Source organism: Fundulus heteroclitus, chromosome 18, assembly GCF_011125445.2.
Source record: "Fundulus heteroclitus isolate FHET01 chromosome 18, MU-UCD_Fhet_4.1, whole genome shotgun sequence".
In the NCBI taxonomy this organism is placed as follows: Eukaryota; Metazoa; Chordata; class Actinopteri; order Cyprinodontiformes; family Fundulidae; genus Fundulus; species Fundulus heteroclitus.
Genome location: NC_046378.1, coordinates 29,680,955 through 29,700,012, shown reverse-complemented (window position 1 = coordinate 29,700,012; position 19,058 = coordinate 29,680,955). Strand labels below are relative to the sequence as shown.

At 38.8% G+C, this 19,058-nt stretch overlaps 1 protein-coding gene across 1 annotated transcript in view; it reads right to left on the bottom strand.

Annotated features, from left to right (window-relative positions):
* Positions 1-18,667, bottom strand: part of robo1 (roundabout, axon guidance receptor, homolog 1 (Drosophila)) — a 494,194-nt gene extending 475,527 nt beyond the window's left edge. Inside the window, exons 1-2 of the mRNA XM_036149998.1 lie at positions 18,487-18,667; positions 3,286-3,381 (exon numbers count right to left, since the gene is read on the bottom strand). The gene's annotated coding sequence lies outside the window, so the exon portion shown is untranslated. The remainder of the gene's footprint in view (positions 1-3,285; positions 3,382-18,486) is intronic.
* Between the last annotated feature and the right edge of the window lie 391 nt (positions 18,668-19,058).

The following is a 19,058-nucleotide window of genomic DNA, read 5'->3' as shown; positions in this document are numbered from 1 at the left end:
CGTGTTCTGCCGTAACAACCACCTTACTTCCTCATCAAGTCCCTGAAACATTTGCATAACTTTACCATTAGCTTTGTAGTGGTGGGAGCACATGTGTAATATTAATTTTCTTCTAGTTGAAGTGCTCTTGCCACAGAACCAAAATTTACATTTCTTCATGTACAACATTGAGTTTTCTGAAAAAAAAAAAAAAAAAGAAAACAGACAATCTGACAAGATGTCATTGTTGCAATTGTATAGAACTCTATCAAGTTATGGTGCTTGCAAGGCAAAGAGAGTGATCAATGTATTAGCTGCTTTTAGCCTTTTACCAGCACATCACTTCAAAAATTCTTACCAAAAAAAATCCTTAACCATCCACTTAATAAAAACAGAACCCAGAAGTTCCCTGATGTTCAAGCAAAAAAGCTACAGGAAGCGCTAAAACCAACTCATCTCACCATTTCAGTCAACTTAACACTTTGTACGTCCTTAGCTGGGATGAATTTATGACAACAAGCAGAAAGTGGCCCTCAAAATCATTCAGCAAAGAATACAGAGATGGGCTGTGCAGCTCTTCAATTGAACGAGTAAAACACAAATTCCCATAGACCAGACTTTGCAAATATAATCATATTGACTCAGCAACTCTCAGCACTCATGGTGCCACGGCTCAACTAAAAGTACATGATGGTAGTTAAATCCTAGCTCCTGATCTACAAATAATGGATCAATATAGAACAATTCAACTGGATAAAGACGTATGAACCTGACATCTGTGCTTTAAATTATCTGAGTCACAGTTACATAAGATATGGTTTTAATTAGGACATTTTACTTTGCTTTTTTAAACTACATGACATACACGTTTAAACCATATTTGTGGGGTGAGAGTGTAATCTGAAATGAGTAAATTTTATTGTAGCCTATATGAAGATGATATTAAAAGCATAAATGTTCAATTTAAGCAACAGTAAGAGGTTTAAATTAATTCAAAGCTGAAATATTTTCAGTGTCATTTCAAGCTACACTTTTCCTTCTCCTCTCTCTACTGATGACCTTTTTCCACTGTCCATGTCTCCGTCTTAGTGAAGTGGGTACTTGGCCACTCTCCATCTTGTCCCAAATGAAGCCAGCTGAAGGGAGTGTATCAAGGTTTTTTTTTTTCTCCTCAAGTCATTGGAAACAGCTGTCAAGCTGTTGTCTGGCACAGAACTGCAGCCAGAGCCGGCTGGGAGAGCCAGCGGGGAGGAGAGACATTCCCGTTTTGTATCCGCTCGTACTAAAACAGTCACCTGAGTTGGTTCATGGTACTGTGCCTCCCAGCAACACTTAAAACTCAGGGACATAAACAATGCAGCAGCTATGCTCCAAGAGGGAACACTTCTAGCTCTGATGCCATGTTTCATAAAAAACTGTTCCTAATGAACTTGAGATCCCTTTTACGCGTCCTTGGATGATCTCAGCCATGCACACAATGATGGCTGCAGCTGCTGTATGATCTAATACAGTGCCCAGCAAAGAATATTCACACCCTCTTCCCCTTTTTTTACCCTGCTTTGTTACAACCACAATGGCAATGTGATTTATGGGAATTTTATGTGAAAGACCAGGACAAAGTGACATGGAAAACTATGGCTGAATGAAGTTTTAACAAATAAAAATCTCAAAAGGTGCAGCATGCATTTGTATTCAGACTCAGTTACTGTAAAATCCCAAAATAAATGTACCCAATTGCTTTGACTAGGCACAGAGAATCCCTGTGTGTATTTTATTCTTAGTTTTAATACACGGAAAGCCTCAGAAGTTTGTTGAAGGACATTAGTGAAGAAAAGACAGCATGAGGAGGACAAAAGAAGGCAAGGCAAGTTTATTTATATAGCACTTTTCAGTAACAAGACAATTCAACAGATCGGTCAAGGTGAAGTTGCAAAGTCGACTAAAGCGATTTTAGCCGGTAAAACAATATCCTGACATTTGAAATCTCTCACAGAACACTGTTCAGTCAATCATCCAAAACTGGAAAGAGTATGGAACAACTGCAGACCTACCAAGACATGGTCATCCACTTAAACTGACATGGCGGGTAAGGAGAACATTTATCAGGTAAGTAGCCTAAAGGCCTGTGGCAACTCTCGATTAGTGTCAGAGATCCTAGCAGAATCCTGGGAGAATCTGTGGTCTTGACAGCCCTTAGCTGGTCACTCTACAAATCTGGCTTTTATGGTAGAGTAGCAAGTACAAAGCCATAGTTAAAAGCAAGTTATAAGATCCCCTGTTTTCAGTTTGCCAAGGATTATTTAAGGGCCGAAGAAGATGCGTTGCAGAAGGTGTTCTGGTCAGATGAGACCACAATTGAAGATTTTGACGCATAAGCAAAATACTACGTACATGTGGAAGAAATCAAGCACGCCATATTTTCCTGAACACACCATCCCATAGTGAAACATTGTGATTGCAATATCATGCTCTGGAGAGTCTAGAGATAAAGCCAAAGTATTTTGTGGCCCGACTTGAAAATTGTTTTTGCCACAGATCCTTTTTCATCCAATAAGTATGAGCTTTAGTTGCAGATTAGAATAGGCAAAACAGAATTTGCTGCTACATGTGCAGAGCTGGAGACATATGCCAACAAAGCTGCCAAGGTAAAGGCAATGAAGGTGGTTCTAGGAATCTACTCAGGTGAGTGAATATAAATGCACAACTTTGCAGATTTCAGTTTGTAAAAGATAATTAAATCCAGTTAACTTGTTCCTCGCCTTTACAATTATGCACCAATATCAGTTGGTTTCGCATTGAAGTTTGGGTTCTAAAGAAAAAATGTGAATGGTTTAAAAAAATATATGAACCCTTTTGCAAGGCACTGTGTATGTCCTTGGATGATCTTGGCTGTTTTGTATCTCGGCAGCTGCAGTTCAAAGATCTGATATAGCGAAATGACACTCCTATGTATTCATATAGGTACAAAGACACAAGATTGGCTTGATAATGAAGTAATATTAAGAGGGGAGTGAAATGCTTCAGAATAAAAAAAATGCGACACAGACAGGGGAGGTTTCCGTGCAAACCTTTAGCATGTGTTTCATTAGCAGGACCTGACCTTATCTCCCTGAAACAAACCTTATCTCCCACAGATGCAGTCAGCATGCATAATAGGAGAGGGCCCCTTTGTGCCAAATGCTCTGGGGCATAGCCCATGCCTCTTTTCCTGGTTGAAGCCCCTCCCCATTTCAAGCCACAGCTGTACACACAAAATCTACACTTAGGGATCTAGGGGGGAAAAAAAACATGCAGAAAGATGCTTACCTCTAATGTGCTCATCACCACCTCTGCCTTGCAGGCTGCATTTCTTTCCCCTCCGGTCGCTGCCTTTGTGTGACTCCAGAGACTGTAACCAGGCCCCTGCACCACAGAGACGGTGAGGTTTTATTTCACCAGCAGGCGAGAAATTCTAACACAAAAATTCTTTGTTATCCACGCAACTACATAAAGTTTATAAAGTGTGCGTAAATAAAAACTATAGTCTTGCGTCTGACTGCAGCTTTATTAAGAGTGTTTGTGCGCAGAATACAAGATGAGCAACTGTGCAACGAGGCTATCTGCTCCATATTCATGAGTTTCCCCGTATGCGAACCACCACTGTAAACAAAGAATATTAACACACAGATACTGAGGGGCCTCCTAATGAACGCATGCACATTGCTCAGTGTAATGAATTGATTGAATTCCTCTTTCAACCAACATTTATTGAGGTAATATTCCTGAGTGCTTTCATAGGGACATAAGAACTCGAGTTAAACTGCAACTAGGGGATCTGCAACTCCTCTAAAGAAAATACAAATTCTTGACTCATTGAAAAATCTGAATCCATCCTTCATCCCCAGGATCAGATCATTGCAAACCTAATATTAAGAAGCACTGATAAACATAGAATATGTGAGAACATTGTAGCTAAAAAATAAATCCTGTTGTCCACGATGCAAATTAAATATCTGAATCTCATTACCTCTAAATTATCTGTCACAATCTACTTACAATCTCATTAATCTTCACTGAATATTCAAAGAGCCGCCTCGTGACGAGTGTGTACCATAGAGTCTAGGACACCAGCAGAGCATGACAGCCTGTTGGGATAACTACTCCTGCAAACACGGCTCACACTGGAGTGTAATAGAAAAGCCTGCCAGTCCCTGGAGACATGTGGTCTCCGTTTCTGGAGCTGAAGTAGCTGACAGGTTACCACGGCAGCTTAAAAAAAAAAAAAAAAACTCTGGAAGCCTCTGAAACCTAAATCACCTTCAAAACGTGACAGATCGCAGCTGTGTACTCCGAACCTCTTTCATCACACCTGCCAGTACCGACTCAGTTTCTCAGAGCTCTCCATGTGAGTTTTTTGCTCCTTCTCAGAAAGGCCAGGAAGCAGATTTTAGACCGTGTATGGCAGCCCGACACCCACAGCGCAGATCTCTTTTGAAAGCTCACCTCCATCTAACTTGAAGAATTACTGACCAAGTTGACTTTAATTAATAAAGCTCTTTTTCCAACACAGTAGAACCAAATTGCTCTGTCTCCACTGGAAGACAAATAGCTATTGGGCTCCCTCTATTGGCCTGTATGAATTTATCTGCATCCCGTCCAGGTTAAAAGGGTTAAGTCTTGGGATATTTAACCATCTAGTACTAGTAGTTTATATCCACATTGTGCAATCTACAAAACATTTTCATATTTTTAAATAAATCTAAAGATTCATAAAAATTAGATGGCACCAAAAATAGAGATGTGTAATAAGCCTGAAATTTTTATTTGACTGTATTAGTATAATCTGTCTTTAACGTTTAATTTGAGGATATTCTGTGGGAAAGGAAAAAAAACACTAACCAAATCATTGGTTCGCCTAACAATTGCTTTAAAATAAAATGTAAATTCTTTTTCCAATTTTACTTCACTAAATTCATCAGACTTTCTACAAACTTCCCATTTGTAGTCTTTGACTTCCTATATCCATATGGTATAAATGTGACAGATTTTTACAAAATTTTGTAGCCATTACACTGGGTGGGGTCCCATAGTTATCTCAACGCTATGCACATTGAGGTCAGTAAGGGATACACAAGCTTACAGTTCACTATTATAGAACTAGAGCAAAGGGTGGCCTCTTGGGTTCCCCATATCTCCTTAATCATTAGAAAATATTAACATTCCTACTCATGTTCTGGAAGTGATCCGCATCCTTTGGTCACATGAAACTAAAACTGAGCTTTTTGGCAACAAACACTCCAAGTGGATTTCACATGAACAAAAAGATTAATATGTGCAAAAGCACTGAGAACCTTGATTGATTATATTGCATCATTGGATTTTGTCACCCAAGAATGTTAAGTTAAAATCTGATGGAGTCTACCAGTAATTTGAAAATAGGTCCTTTAGCAGGATCTAAATCATGTGGCAAATCAGCGCAGAACTGTTTCATATACAAAGTCTGAAAAAATGTTCCATTGCCAACGTAGTCCTCAGACCAAAAATCCTATAAAATTCATATGGGTTGAACTGTAAATAAGAGAGAGGACTCAAGAACTATTTAGATTTAGAGAGATTACACAAAGATCACCGTCTCTCTGTATGTACCATGTCTGTGTACAGTACCTTTCCAAGCATGAACACGATAAGGTGCTACAATATTGCATTTAAAGTTCATAATGCAATTACTTTGTTATTTTTTTCATATATGAAACTCTCAATTTTTAAAAGTAGAAATAGTTTGAGTTCTCAACAAGTTTTACAAGGTGACTCTACAAAAAGGAATTAAATGAGCCCTAGGCTTCATATTTGGTAAGTAATATCAGCCAAATTTGGTGTCTGCACACATCCTAAATAATTAAAAGAAAAACCCTCGTCAGTCACACAGCTTGTTTCTCCTCGTGTTTTAGCCAGAAAACACAGGGGAACCCATCCTAGCAGACAGTGCAGATTTTTCTCCTCAGGCTACAGAATTCAAGGCATTTTCCTTTTCTTTGCACTTCATTATTCAACCTCTGGCTGAATGAGATGATTAAATGTTGAATAATGAACATAATAATATAGTGTAAAGATATGCAGGGCACCACCTCTTTAATCTCTCAAACTCTGACTTGGGCTGCTCTTTGAACCAGCTGGGTAACTCGAGTACTGCACTCACCGTTATTGCTGCGGGATCACATGACCTAACCACAGCTTCCGAGTTTAATTAGAAAAATGAATCGTGAACTCTGTTCTCTGTCATTGTTGTTTCTAAGGAGCTAAAGTCTGCCTTTCTTGATATAAATTATTCATGCACAAAAACAAAAAAAGCCTCATTTAACAACCTATCAACACAATGTAGCTGTCACGCTGCTAATATTGTGCAGCAAGTATTTTGTGTGACATTAGTTTTGGGCTTTAAGGCTCAAATAATGTTTGTATCTTTCTGTGTGTGAGTCCTTTCTCTCTTTGTTTTCACTAGGTTAATTAGTGTGAAGCCTAGAATCTGTGATGGCTTTCTGGAGCATCATGTGCAGCTTGTTATGCAAGCTTAACTGTGGTTTAAGTTTTCATGCAACCAAAGAGATTGGAGAGCACTACCAGAGAAGAACCAATGCAATAACATTAACAGGGCTTTTAGACTCCAGCTTATAAAGAGTATGCATTGTTCAAATTGGAGGTTCTGAACCAATTTACCTTGTCTTCTGGGGTAACAGAATCAGAAATGATGCAACAAAAATTTTATAAAAAAAAAAGAAGGAATGGTGAGCTAAAAAGTTTTTAAAGTTTACTTGTGCAACTACTCTACCTCAAATGACACACCTTTCTTTGACCATACTGAGATCAAATGAAGCAACACTACTCTCGTGTAGTTACGAATCAGCAGCATGAAGCCGTCACATTCAATGGCTTGTGATCTTCTAAAGACAGCCGAGCAAAATCTACCCGCATACCACAGAACATGACACAAAATCTATAAGTTTGAAGATATGAGTAGATTAGTTGTCAAGCAGAGCAAGTGATGTTTGTGACATGTTGTTCGGCCAATTTTTTTTTTTTTTTTTTTTTAAACCAAGAACTGACATGAAACAGTTTTTTGATATGTGCCTGGAAAATAAACAAATAAATAAAAAAGATCCTGAGTTAACCCATGTTAGTGACAACTGAATTCACTATGGCTCAGGAGATAAAAAGCCACTACAATACAGTTCTCCATCATACCCAAAACGTCTGTCACCAGCATTTAGGATAGGACATATGTTCACCTCTGGCATCAGTCCTCTGAAATATTTATGGTACATATAAATATATCAGGACAGCCTATGGGAGGGGAAGCAGGGGGAGATGAGTTTTTAGACCTGCTATGTAATTGGAAATGGAAAGGTTAAATTACCATCAGCTGGTGAGATGAGTGTCAGGTTGTTAATGTTTTTTAGCAAGAAACACAATTTGCATATGATTGGAGACAGCTGTGTGCAATTTTGCTCCAAAAAAAAAATAAAAATGGCAGAATGCATGATATTAGTCATGAGAAAAAAAAGCTTTTTCACAACAAATCCCTTTATGCATGTTGATTACATAAGGATTAAAATGTAATATCAACATATGCATGCAGATTTTTGGATTCTTGCACATACATCTTAGGTATGCATAGCAGCTAATCTGCAGCTGAGAGGAATTGGTTGTATAAAGCTCTTAATAATCAAGCTCCATCATATATCAGGGTGATTACCCCGTATGTTCCTAACAGAGCACTTCACTCTCAGACTGCAGGTCTGCTGGTGGTTCCCAGAGTCTCTAGAAGTAGAATGGGAGTCAGATCCTTTAGTTATCAGGCTCCTCTCCTGTGAAACCAACTCACAATTTTAGTATGTGAGGCAGACACCTTGTCTACTTTTAATACTAGGCTTAAAACTTAAGCCTAGTATTAATTTTGATAGAGTGGCTTAGGTTATCCTGAGCCATCTCTGTAGGGCGCAAGGACATGCGGCATCACAGTCCCTCTCTGTTGTCACTGATAGGTCTGCGGTGGAACATGCTGGTAAAGAAACGGCTCCAGGTGCTCAGCCAGCTAATCACACATTTTACCATCCGCTCTGCCGCTTCGTCCCCTGGCAGAAAGTGTGGGAATTGTAGGAATTTGCCACAAGAAATGTAGGCAACAGTATACTCAACTATGAAGGGTAAAACGTCCGCAGAGAGTCAGCATGGAGTCCGTGCAGGCCACAGTATGTGCACAGTATGCCCAGAGCATGTGCTAGCTACAATAAATGTAAGTTAAGTCAATATAAAATGCAAGTATATTTTGGCCTAATGTTAGAAACAGGGCAGTGTAGTCCAACTACTTTGTCCTTCCGACAGAGACAGATAGCTCTCTCTCTCAGTAGAGAGCCGTTTATGTGATGGGGCGGAGTGATATTACACACTTGGGAAGAATATTTAGTGCGCCTTATAATCCGGTGCGCCTTATGGATAAAGACGCAAATAGGCACGTTAATTCACTTGTGGTCTGAAAAATAAGGTCAATTTATGTTTTTTCTGTCTTTTTTCTCTTTATTGTAGGTACATCTGGTCTGGCGTTGTCAGCTCTGACATCAGCCAGGGGGGTAGATCATCCGCCATTACCCTAACGTAGAAAGGATTCCTGGATCAAAGTGTGCTTTTTTTTGTGCATCTGCTCTGTCTTCTCTAACCCTCGGTCGGTCCAGGCAGATGACCGCTCACACTGAGCCCGGTTCTGCTGGAGGTTTTTCCTTCCCATTAAAGGGGAGTTTTCCTCTCCACTGTCACTTCATGCTTGCTCAGTATGAGGGATTGCTGCAAAGCCATCAACAATGCAGACGACTGTCCACTGCAGCTCTACACTCTTTCAGGAGGAGTGAATGCTGCTTGTCAAGAGGCAATCTGCTGGGTTTCCTTAGATAGGAAACTTTTTGACCAGTCTGTCTGTATGAGTTGATTGAATTTGACTTTGTAAGATGTCTTGTGATTACATGTTGTGAATTGCTGCTATATAAATAACATTTTATTTAACCGATTGTGCGTTTGACATCATCGTCTTGTTGGAAGACCCAACTATGTATGCAAATTCTATTATATCTCAACCCTGTTCATCCGTTAAACACAATCATTGAATCCCCAAAAATAGCTGGATCCTGGTATCTAAAACCGTCCTCCACACTGCAATTACTTCACTGCACAGAGTTCACAGAGCTATGGTCATTTAGCATCCTTCTGCTCCACTAACTGCATTTAAAAGTGACCTAAACCTGATACAGGTAAAAGAACTCAGAGGTGTATGCGACATTAAAGCAAAAAATATGACCGAGTTTACTTTATTTCCAGGGCACAAATACATAATTTAACACTTTCTTCATCTTCTCTCTGCCTCTGACTCTTTGGTGTGTTTGTTAGTCATCTTATCAAAAAGACCAGTCGACCCAGATGGAAGTGGTTTTTTTTTTATTAATTTTTTACATGCTCATGAATACATTTCTTTGTTTTGTACCACAAAGACTGGAAAAATGGGAGAGACAACATTCTGTCCTCATAACACTTTTTTTGTTTGACCTTTGGTGCCAGGAAGAGGTGCCCTTCATGAGAAAAAAATAAATAAATAATAAAGACAGGAGCTGATGGAGCAATGTCTTTAATGAGCTTCACCATTTTTTTTTTTACCATTTAATTAGACAATTATGCAACCTCCCATGGAAGAAGGAGCATTCAGGGTCACAACGGTGTTTGAGGGGGATGATGCCACAATGCCCCCCTGTCACATACAGAGGGGAAGGGGGCTTAAATCACAGGTGAGTCCCTTCGGGGCAGAGCTCAGACCCCATTTGGGATCCATTACTGGCTCATCCTATTTAAATTCAGCTCGACCGTCTTTGTCTATATTCATTCCGTTTTTGATCGGGCAGGTAATTACCCTTCCAAAGACACACTGGCAGAATCCAATGCTGCTTCAGTCTGGTTGCATTAAACAGCCTGTCCTCAACAGCTCCAGCCCACAACAAGAATTTCCAACCCAAAAGAAATACAGGAAACACCAAAATGTGCCGGCACTGTTGCAATCAGGGATACGGCGACAGCACCTCATTCCAACAGTGCCACGTTTTTCTCCAGGGGACTATAATTACAGATTCTCCGCCATCTGCTATCCATGCTCATTTGCACCGGTGCCAAAACAGGCTCCAGTTTTTTTGGCTTTTTTCCTGCGATGAATTGCATTAACCTCATGTCTGCTGTCCCCGCAGATGTGTCGCTACACTACAGGGCTCAGACGTGCAAAACCACAACACGAGAGAGCTCAACATACACAGAAGAGGTGAAGGTTGATGTAGTCTTATGGAGAGAAAACGGACTCAAAATGACAGTGTGTCTGTGTAATACTGGGTTTCTAACCTTAAACCCTTTAACCCTTTTTTTTTAAACCCATTAAAAAAAAAAATACATATACACACGCACAATCACAAATTACAAACAAAAGCGTGTATATGTTTGCACAAATTGCCAGATACACACAGACAAAGCTACCTCTACACACAAATCAGTTTACAACAACAGAGGGGTTTTGGGACTTGTTTCCCACTTCAGATTCGTGCTACATGGTGCGTTTAAATGCTGTTGGAAAACTGGGCATTTTCAGTTTTGTTCAGAGTCTAGCGTTATCTCCCTCTTGCTAAAGCAGCAAATGTGTTTTTCTGTGCAAAAGACAATATCTTAGCATTTCTTATTTATAAAATAGACCTATATTTACTTTGTGACATACAGCTGAGGTGGAAAAATAAACATAAATACGATAAATCTGGAATAACTGCAGTGCATTGAAGTGCATATCTGAATAGTTTGTTTACATCTTACTGCAAGCATGATGCTGCTGTTGTGTTCTCTTTTCTTTTAACAAGTTAAACATGGTGGAAACGTGCTGTCATTTACACTTGGTTACAAAATCACTTCAGGAAAACAACGATGTAGTGAGATTTATTTCTTTTTTTACTTTGTTCCAACAGTGAAGCAAAGCCAAGGACCTGAGATCTGTCATCTGTTAGCTAACTGGGAGATGCAGAAATGCCAAGAAAACAGCCTGTGAGTAGGGTTTATCATAACCTCATTTTAAAAGTAATGTGTGTGTGTGTGTGTGTGTGTGGGGATGAGGGGGGGTTTATAGGGAAGATCTGCTTATGAAGTTAAGGAGACTCATCCAGAGAACCTGATAACCTCCTCAGACCTCCTCCTCATTTCAACCGAGGAGCAAACCAACAGTTAGCCGTACAGCTGCTCCACCTACACATCCAATGTGGATGAAGATCCAGCAACAGCTATGCAGAGGAGTCAGAGCAACATGGGACTTGCTTTTAATCTAAATTGCTATTATTTAAATTTTCTGAAAATTAAAAATGTCTTAATCCTCCTTTGATTATTTCTATAATGTATTTTCTTTACAGAGACAGTTGATACGACTCTGCATGTTATATGAAACAATATTAATACTACTTTAATTAGACCAGGACATTTACTTATGTAATGTCTGACCATTTCTTGTTTTAAAATGGTTAAAACAAGTCCTGTGCATTGCAATGACTTTATATCACTAATAAAAGGGATTTTTACAAAGTCCCAGCAACAAAAGACATTGTGCAAAAGGGAGAAAAAAAATCCTCCCTTTTTAGATAAGTCTTTCTCCCCTGCTTTACAGCTTAAATTTAAATTTAGCATTTTAGTTTTTTAATAATTAATCTTGTGTTGTATAAATCCAGTGTCTATCTGACCCAAACTGTATAATCTGAATTTGACTTCGGAAAGTGCCTTGAGATGACATGTTTCACGAATTGGTGCTATATAAATAAAATTGAATAGAATTGAAGTCTATATACTAGTTTATGCCATTGTCACACCCAAATTTTTCCACAGTGGGAAGGTATCGCTATTTTAACACTGTTAATGAGATAAAGAAAAATACAATGTGCAAAAATCCAGATCAATACCTTTGTTAATGAGGTGAAGATATATACTATGTGCAAACCCAGATGTAAAGACAAAAAAAAGGGATGTGAAAGAAACGCGTCCAATTTCATAACTAAAACGTTTTAGCTGTGCAGAAGATTTTCCAGCTTGATGAACAAAGGAGTGGAGCCAAAGGTAAGTGCAGATGCTGATACAATCTTCCACAATCCTCGAGTTCAGTACGCCGCCTCTTAAGTGCTTGTTTTTAAGTCCCTCATTCTCACAGCTACATTAATCTTGAAAAGCACTGGTGCAACATGTGAGCAGGATTCAGTCACAGTAGCCAACAAATTAAAAATAGATCTCACTACATCGTTGTTTTCCTGAAGTGATTTTGTGACCGTGTGTAAATGACAGCATGTTTCCACCATGTTTAACTTGCTACAACTAAAAAAAAGAGCTCAACAGCAGTGTCATGCTTGCAGTTAGATGTAAACAAACTGCAATGCACTGCAGTTATTCCAGATTGTATCATATTTATGTATTTTTTTTCCACCTGAGCTGTATGTCACAAAGTAAATATAGGTTTATCTTACAAATAAGAAATGCTAAACTATTCTTTTTTGCACAGAAAAACACATTTGCCGCTTTAGCAATAGGGAGATAACGTTAAACTCTGAAGAAAAACCAAATGGCCCAGCTTTCCAACAGCATTTAAACGCACCATGTACGCACAAATCTGAAGTGTGAAATGAGTCTCAAAACCCCTCGTGCTGTTGTAAACTGATTTGTGCGTAGAGGTAGCTTTGTCCGTGTGTATCAGGCGATTTGTGCAAACATATATACACACTTGTGTGTGTAATTTGTGGTTGTGTGAGTGTAAATGTATTTTGTATTCTTAATTTTTGTGTGTGGATTTGAGCAGACATTTGCAAGTACTCCAAGTTACACACAAAATGTGCTTTATGGTTTACAAATCATGCTTTACACATACAAGAACCCAGAGCTACACTCAAACAGGTTTAAACAGGTTACAAACCCAGTATTACAAACACACACACACACACACACATATTTTGAGTCCATTTTCTCTCCATATAGTCTAGATCGAGTACTAAAAAAGAGCTGTATCTCACAAATGAACAGTTGGAGAAGTTATGCTGCAGATGAGGGAGTTGATTTATGAAACGGTTTTAGACACTATGATAATTGCACATTGCATTTGCATATGCACAGGTCATGGGAGTTCAAAACTTTTGGCTACCAAACAAACTCGCAGTCACTGTAATTTGTGTGGCGTTCAAGTAGCATAGGCAAACATAAGGCTCACATGTATTGGTTTTAAGCCTTAATATACGTTCTGTACAATGACCGGTGCACATTGCGCCGTGTTCAATTGCTCTAATGGAATTTATACGCTTGAACGGCGGCGGGGAAAAAAACGATTTCAAAGCTCCATTCAGTTCACCCAAAGACGGAAACAAGAAATGCGGTTGTAAACCTTTGTTCACTCTTGATGATTTCCCGACAGAAAAGAATGATCCAGACAGACGTAAAAAAAAAAAAAAAATGGAATAGATTGTAAATTTTTTGCAGACAAAACCGAGGAGGCTGTCAGGCTCAGGCAGCTGTCCTGTAGACAATAGCTGACAGTGAGTAGAGAGACAGAACAAAGAATGGGCACGATAGAATTTTATTTTGCTCACTGTCACCTTTTAAATAATTCAAAATTGTCCAGGAATAACAGAGAAAAGTTGATAAATATAGTAGATGAACTCTCTGTGTCTAAATAAATGGCACCATACGGCGTCGTATCACTTCACCAATGTGGCTAAAACAATTCAGGGTCATTGGTAGTGATGCATTACAAAGGGAGCAGATTACAGAAATACATAATATTGTTTTGAAAATTACAACTATACATTTGTCTTATCGCAGTAACATTCGCTGTACAAAAGCATTTTATCATGGTCTGATGGCAAGTGCTGTCGGCAACCATCCCCGTGCCCTCGGGCACCTCCAGACCGTCAACCCGTAGGATGCTTCAGAGGTGCTTTGGGTCGCCGGGAAGCAAGTTTAGATGTGGTCCCCCCCACGTCTTAACTTGGTCTTTCTTCATCCTAGTGCAGCTCAAACCTCCAGCCAAATCAGTGCTTTAAGCACTTAACTAAGCTGAACTTTAGTGTCCCAGCTAAAGCCAGAGACAGTGCAAAGGACAGAGGGTGTCATTTGACAGTGTCTCTAAGAAAATTATAGTTCTCTTCAATGCTTTCTGTTATTTTTGAATGTTGTTTGGTAGCCAAAAAAAAAAAAAGAACTTACCCATAATACACCGTGCAGCCCGAAATCTACAACTCGCTTCTTATAAATGGGTCAGTACAACTCACTCTTCATCGTTTCCTTGTTTTCCTTTGTCTTTTTTAGAATATACGAACCCTGATAAGTGATGTGAAGGTAACATCAACAAGATCCTCTTAATGATCTTAAGAGTCAGGAATGTCTCCCCCCTCTGTCCTTAAGAGAATGTTTTTCCTTAAAGGTTTGCAGAGGTAAAAAGACAAGAAGGATGTTGATGAGACACAGCTCCTATGTCTCATCAACATCACCGTGAAACACATTTGTAGAACAACTGCCTGCTGTCTAGTTTCTATCATCTATCAGGGAAAACGTGGCAGGGGCCTCCCACTTTGATCTTTTCCATTAACCCACCGTCTAATAGCGGCAGTTGTTTGAGAGGAGGCCTTAGAGAAACCCTAGATAAAGACAGTTTCAGTCATTACAGGACAAGTTCACTTGAATAAAACAGCAGGATTAAACAAAACAGTTTGTTGATCATTAAATGATGCAGTTTAAGAACAGGGATGTATTTTTGCAATCCATGACATTAGTTAAAGTGCAAGTTTCATTTTAAAATGCACAACCTCATGGGGATGATGATGTGTTGTCTGGAAGCTAAGAGTGCAACTGCTGTATATATAAAGATTAAAAAGCTTTCAACGATGATGCTGAAAATGGAGCACTCCTACTTCCACCCAAAGATCCTTACTCATAAAAGGTGCGCTTTATGAACCTAAATGGGTAAAGAGGGCTAACTTCATGTCTGCCAAAAGCCACCTCTGTTTTGGAAACATTTTTTTGCCCGAGGATCATTAAACAGAATCTCAGCTTGAAGGTGAGAATCCATCCCAAACCAGATCGAGAAAGCCACTGCACAGTTAGAGAAAAAGGAAAGTGCTGGAATGTTTTAGACAAACATGGAGTAACTCGCTGATATCAAGTCATCGTGACACAATGTGTTATGTGAAGGGAGAGTTTACACTGGATTATCAGCAACAACTCTTTTCAAATCCTATAAAAATGTCAAAACTTGACAAAACTTTAGTTTTGTCACAACTGTTTTTTCACTAATATGAAAATACAAACTGTGCTTGTAATATAGAGCCTTTAAATCCTTGGAAATGGCACTGGTTGGTAAGTTTCTAAGATGACATTTTTTCCCTGACTTCCTGTTCCTTGATGAATAAAACTGCAATAAAATGTAACTTTTTTTTATGTAGGAACACCAAACCTGGTGTTCCTACATAAAATCCCTCCTCTCCAGCAGCACTCTTTTCTCTTGCTTTAGAAATGTGTTGTACTAAAGACTGAATGAGGATGCTCATCCAGGAGTGAATGCTGCAAGTCAATGACTCAATGTAATCCTCTGGGTTTCCTGCATTACATGATTAAAATATAGGAAAATAAAAACAGAATAAAAGCAAGTAAAAAAAAGTTGGAATAAAATGTAGGAAAATTAAAAAAAAAAAATACAGGAAAGTACAGGAAAATGGAAACTAAAAGCAAATAATGTTTTTAAAAACAGTTGGACTATAAACTTAAACTAATGATGCTTCACTAAACAGTTTAACTACAACAGTCAAAGGCAATCCTAAACAAATGAGTTCTTAAACCTTGATTTAAAAGAATTCAGACTTTCTGGAATTCTATAGTTGTTTGGGAGTTTGTTCCAGATAAGTGGACCATAGGTCACTAAATGCTGGTTCTGTGTGATTGGATCTGGTTCTGGATATGCAGAGTAGATTTAAGCCAGAAGAACTGCGTGGTTTGGAGGATTGATACACTGATAACAAGTCTGATGTATTTAGGTGCTAAGCCATTCAGGGATTTACAGACTAACAGGAGTATTTTCTGTATTCTGAGATATAGGGATGCAGTGTAAGAACTTAAGAAATGAGGTGATGTGCTCTACTTTCTTAGTCCTAAGGCTATGTTCACACTGCCGGGAAATGCAACCCAAATCCGATCTTTTTGCCCATATGTGACCCATCTGGTACTAATTTGGAAAAGTATCTGATTTTTTTCAGAGCGCCCACAGTCTGAATGGTCATGTCGCCTGTTTTTATGTCTTTCACGTCACTCTCCTGTCTCTAAATACACATCCACACACAGTAGTAGCTGTTAGCGCTCCATAAAAGATTATTAATAGTTGTGCCGCTTTCTTCTTATCTTACTTTGTTTTGCTGTGATGTGGTCTTAATATTGTCTGCTTCCACTGCTCAACAGCTTTCTAATAATAACGAGAGATGTCGACCTGGATCACCGTTTTTTTTTTTCTTTAACACTTCTAGAAATAATTACATTCACCATCACTTCCGCAAAGAGTGCCCTGTTGTGTGAAGTATCCCTCTTTTCTCTGTGCATGTTGGTCACTATGCGGTCTTGCACCGTTCAGACAGCAACATGATGGCGGATGCATTTAATAGCAGTATGAATGGCCACCTCAAAAAAATCTGATTTCAGCAAAAAATATCTGAGTTGAGCATCACGACCTGCAGTATGAACTTAGCCTAATGAGGACATGGGCAGCAGGGTTCTGGGTCAACTGTAGTTGTCTGATCAACTTTTTTGGCAGACCTGTAAAAACACCGTTGCAGTAATCAATCTGACTAAAAATAAACTCATAGATTAGTTTTTCCAGATCCTGCTGAGACATTCGTCCTTTAATCGTGGAAATGTTCTTCAGGTAATAGAAGGCCGACCTTGTAAGTGTGTTTAGATGCTTTTGGAGGTTCAGGCCTGAGTCCATCACTACACCCAAATTTTGGGCCTGATCAGTGGTTCTTAAGTGAAGCAGCTAAAGCTGTGTGCTAACCACTAATCACTCCTCTATCAGTCCAGAAATGATTACTATATTTTGTTTTCATTCAGCTGAAGACAATTTTTTGCGCATCCATTCACTGATTTCTTCTAAGCATTTACCAAGTGCTTGAATGGGTTCATAATCACCTGGTGACATGGTGATAATATATGCAAGAAAATGTTCAACTGCCCCATAGGTAATGGGAAGGGGGGGATGCTTATGTTGCAGTAAACCAAGAAAGCCTGGAGATATTTCTTAATACAGCAATGTCAAAATTTATCGATGAGCATAATGCTGTGTTTCTACTTTCAATATAAATAGCATATTTATTAATATGAATTTGGTTACCTAAACTCAGTGCATTTTTTTAAAAAAGTACAAGGAGCAAAATATAGCTTGGATTTTCAAACAGAAGTGAAAGGAGATGAATTAAGTCAAAGCAAATATCCTTGCAGTTCATGAGGCATTATACTTTAGTATATTTCAAGTTCACACTATGTGGTTTGAATTTTAAGACAAAGTATAAAGTCAAACTTCCTCTGAAAACTAAATATAGTGTAGTGTACAGTACATTTGTAATTCTGCAATATCCTTTTTTTTCTGCACATGTATCGTTACAGCTGCAGCTTCCCAGCTGACCATAAATCATCATCAAGCTCTCATTGTCCCCAAACAAATCATATGCAATGCAGAAAAGGAGCAGCTTCTCCCAGAGAAGAGGTCACTCTGCAGAGAGTCCAACTGAGCATAGTCTCTTCCTGCGGTTATTGAAAATAGCCAGAGGAGGACAAAACACTGTCCCTTCAAATATCACTGCATACATATTTTCTTATTCTGCACAGTCCAAAAGAAATCACTAGTCACTGCTGCCTGTTCAGCTCAACTTGAGCCTCAAGACCAACCATGGTGCAGCGTTTCAGAATGACCCACTATTAACTGGTGCGCATCTCTCTGTTCTCAGTTTGCAAAGACTGTAAAAACTTTGCTGCATATACAAAGCGGCATAAGTGACTTTTCTTTACGACAACACGGCAACACTTTTAAATAGGAAGCATAAAGCTGGTTCTAATTAGTCCAAACATCATGGGGCCATTAATTACAAGATAAATCAGTTTCCTTCCACATCTGCTTTTCATCTCCATAAAAGTTCCCTTCATCAATCAACTTAAAATGCAAGTAGAACTTATTAAAAACTCAATTCGTCCAGCCTGATATAACTCTAAAGCTAAGAAATGAGATGGCATACTTAAAGACCCAACAGAAGGACAAACTTCACACGGACTGTTGAAACCACAGCTGTTATCAATTAGCTGCAACTTAGAAGTATTTTATCTCACTGTCAACTTTCCATTTCTCATTAATGTATTTTTTTTTTTACAGCAAAGTTACCTTAAAGTACATTAAGATCATCAGACTTTACTTACCTTTGAAGGGCAGTCTGGATAAAAGTCACCCTCCAGGTTTCCTCTGTTGTGGAATTAACAGTTTTATCAAATTTGTTCTCTTGAATCCTGGTTAATGTTTGTCCAGACAGGGATTTAAATCCCTTTAGTCAAAGCCACAAAACTATTACAAAATAACCCCGTTTCTCATATCTTAACAGGAGCTGTGTTCCACTTAGGGGACGTTTTTTCTTTGGGGAACGTTCTGCTGAGCAACCAGTTTGTGTTTGCTCAGATGCAGAAGGGGAATGCAGAGGTCGTTAAGACACCTGAGCTAGTCCTTCAGCTTCGTGTCTACAGAGACAAACAATGACTGGCAAACTAAAATGTATGGTGGCTGGTTTGGTCCAATCAAAGAGAGATTGTGAATTTTCTAAGCAAATTTCAATTCATGTAGGAGCCAGCAGTTGAGAAGCACAGTAAAAAAGAATATTGCAACAAATGTTATCATATAAATTCATAACTTCATCAAATATGTTATTTAACATTATTTACTAAAACATGTATGGATATGAATTACAAAGTACTTAGTGACTCAAACAGTAAGAGACCAA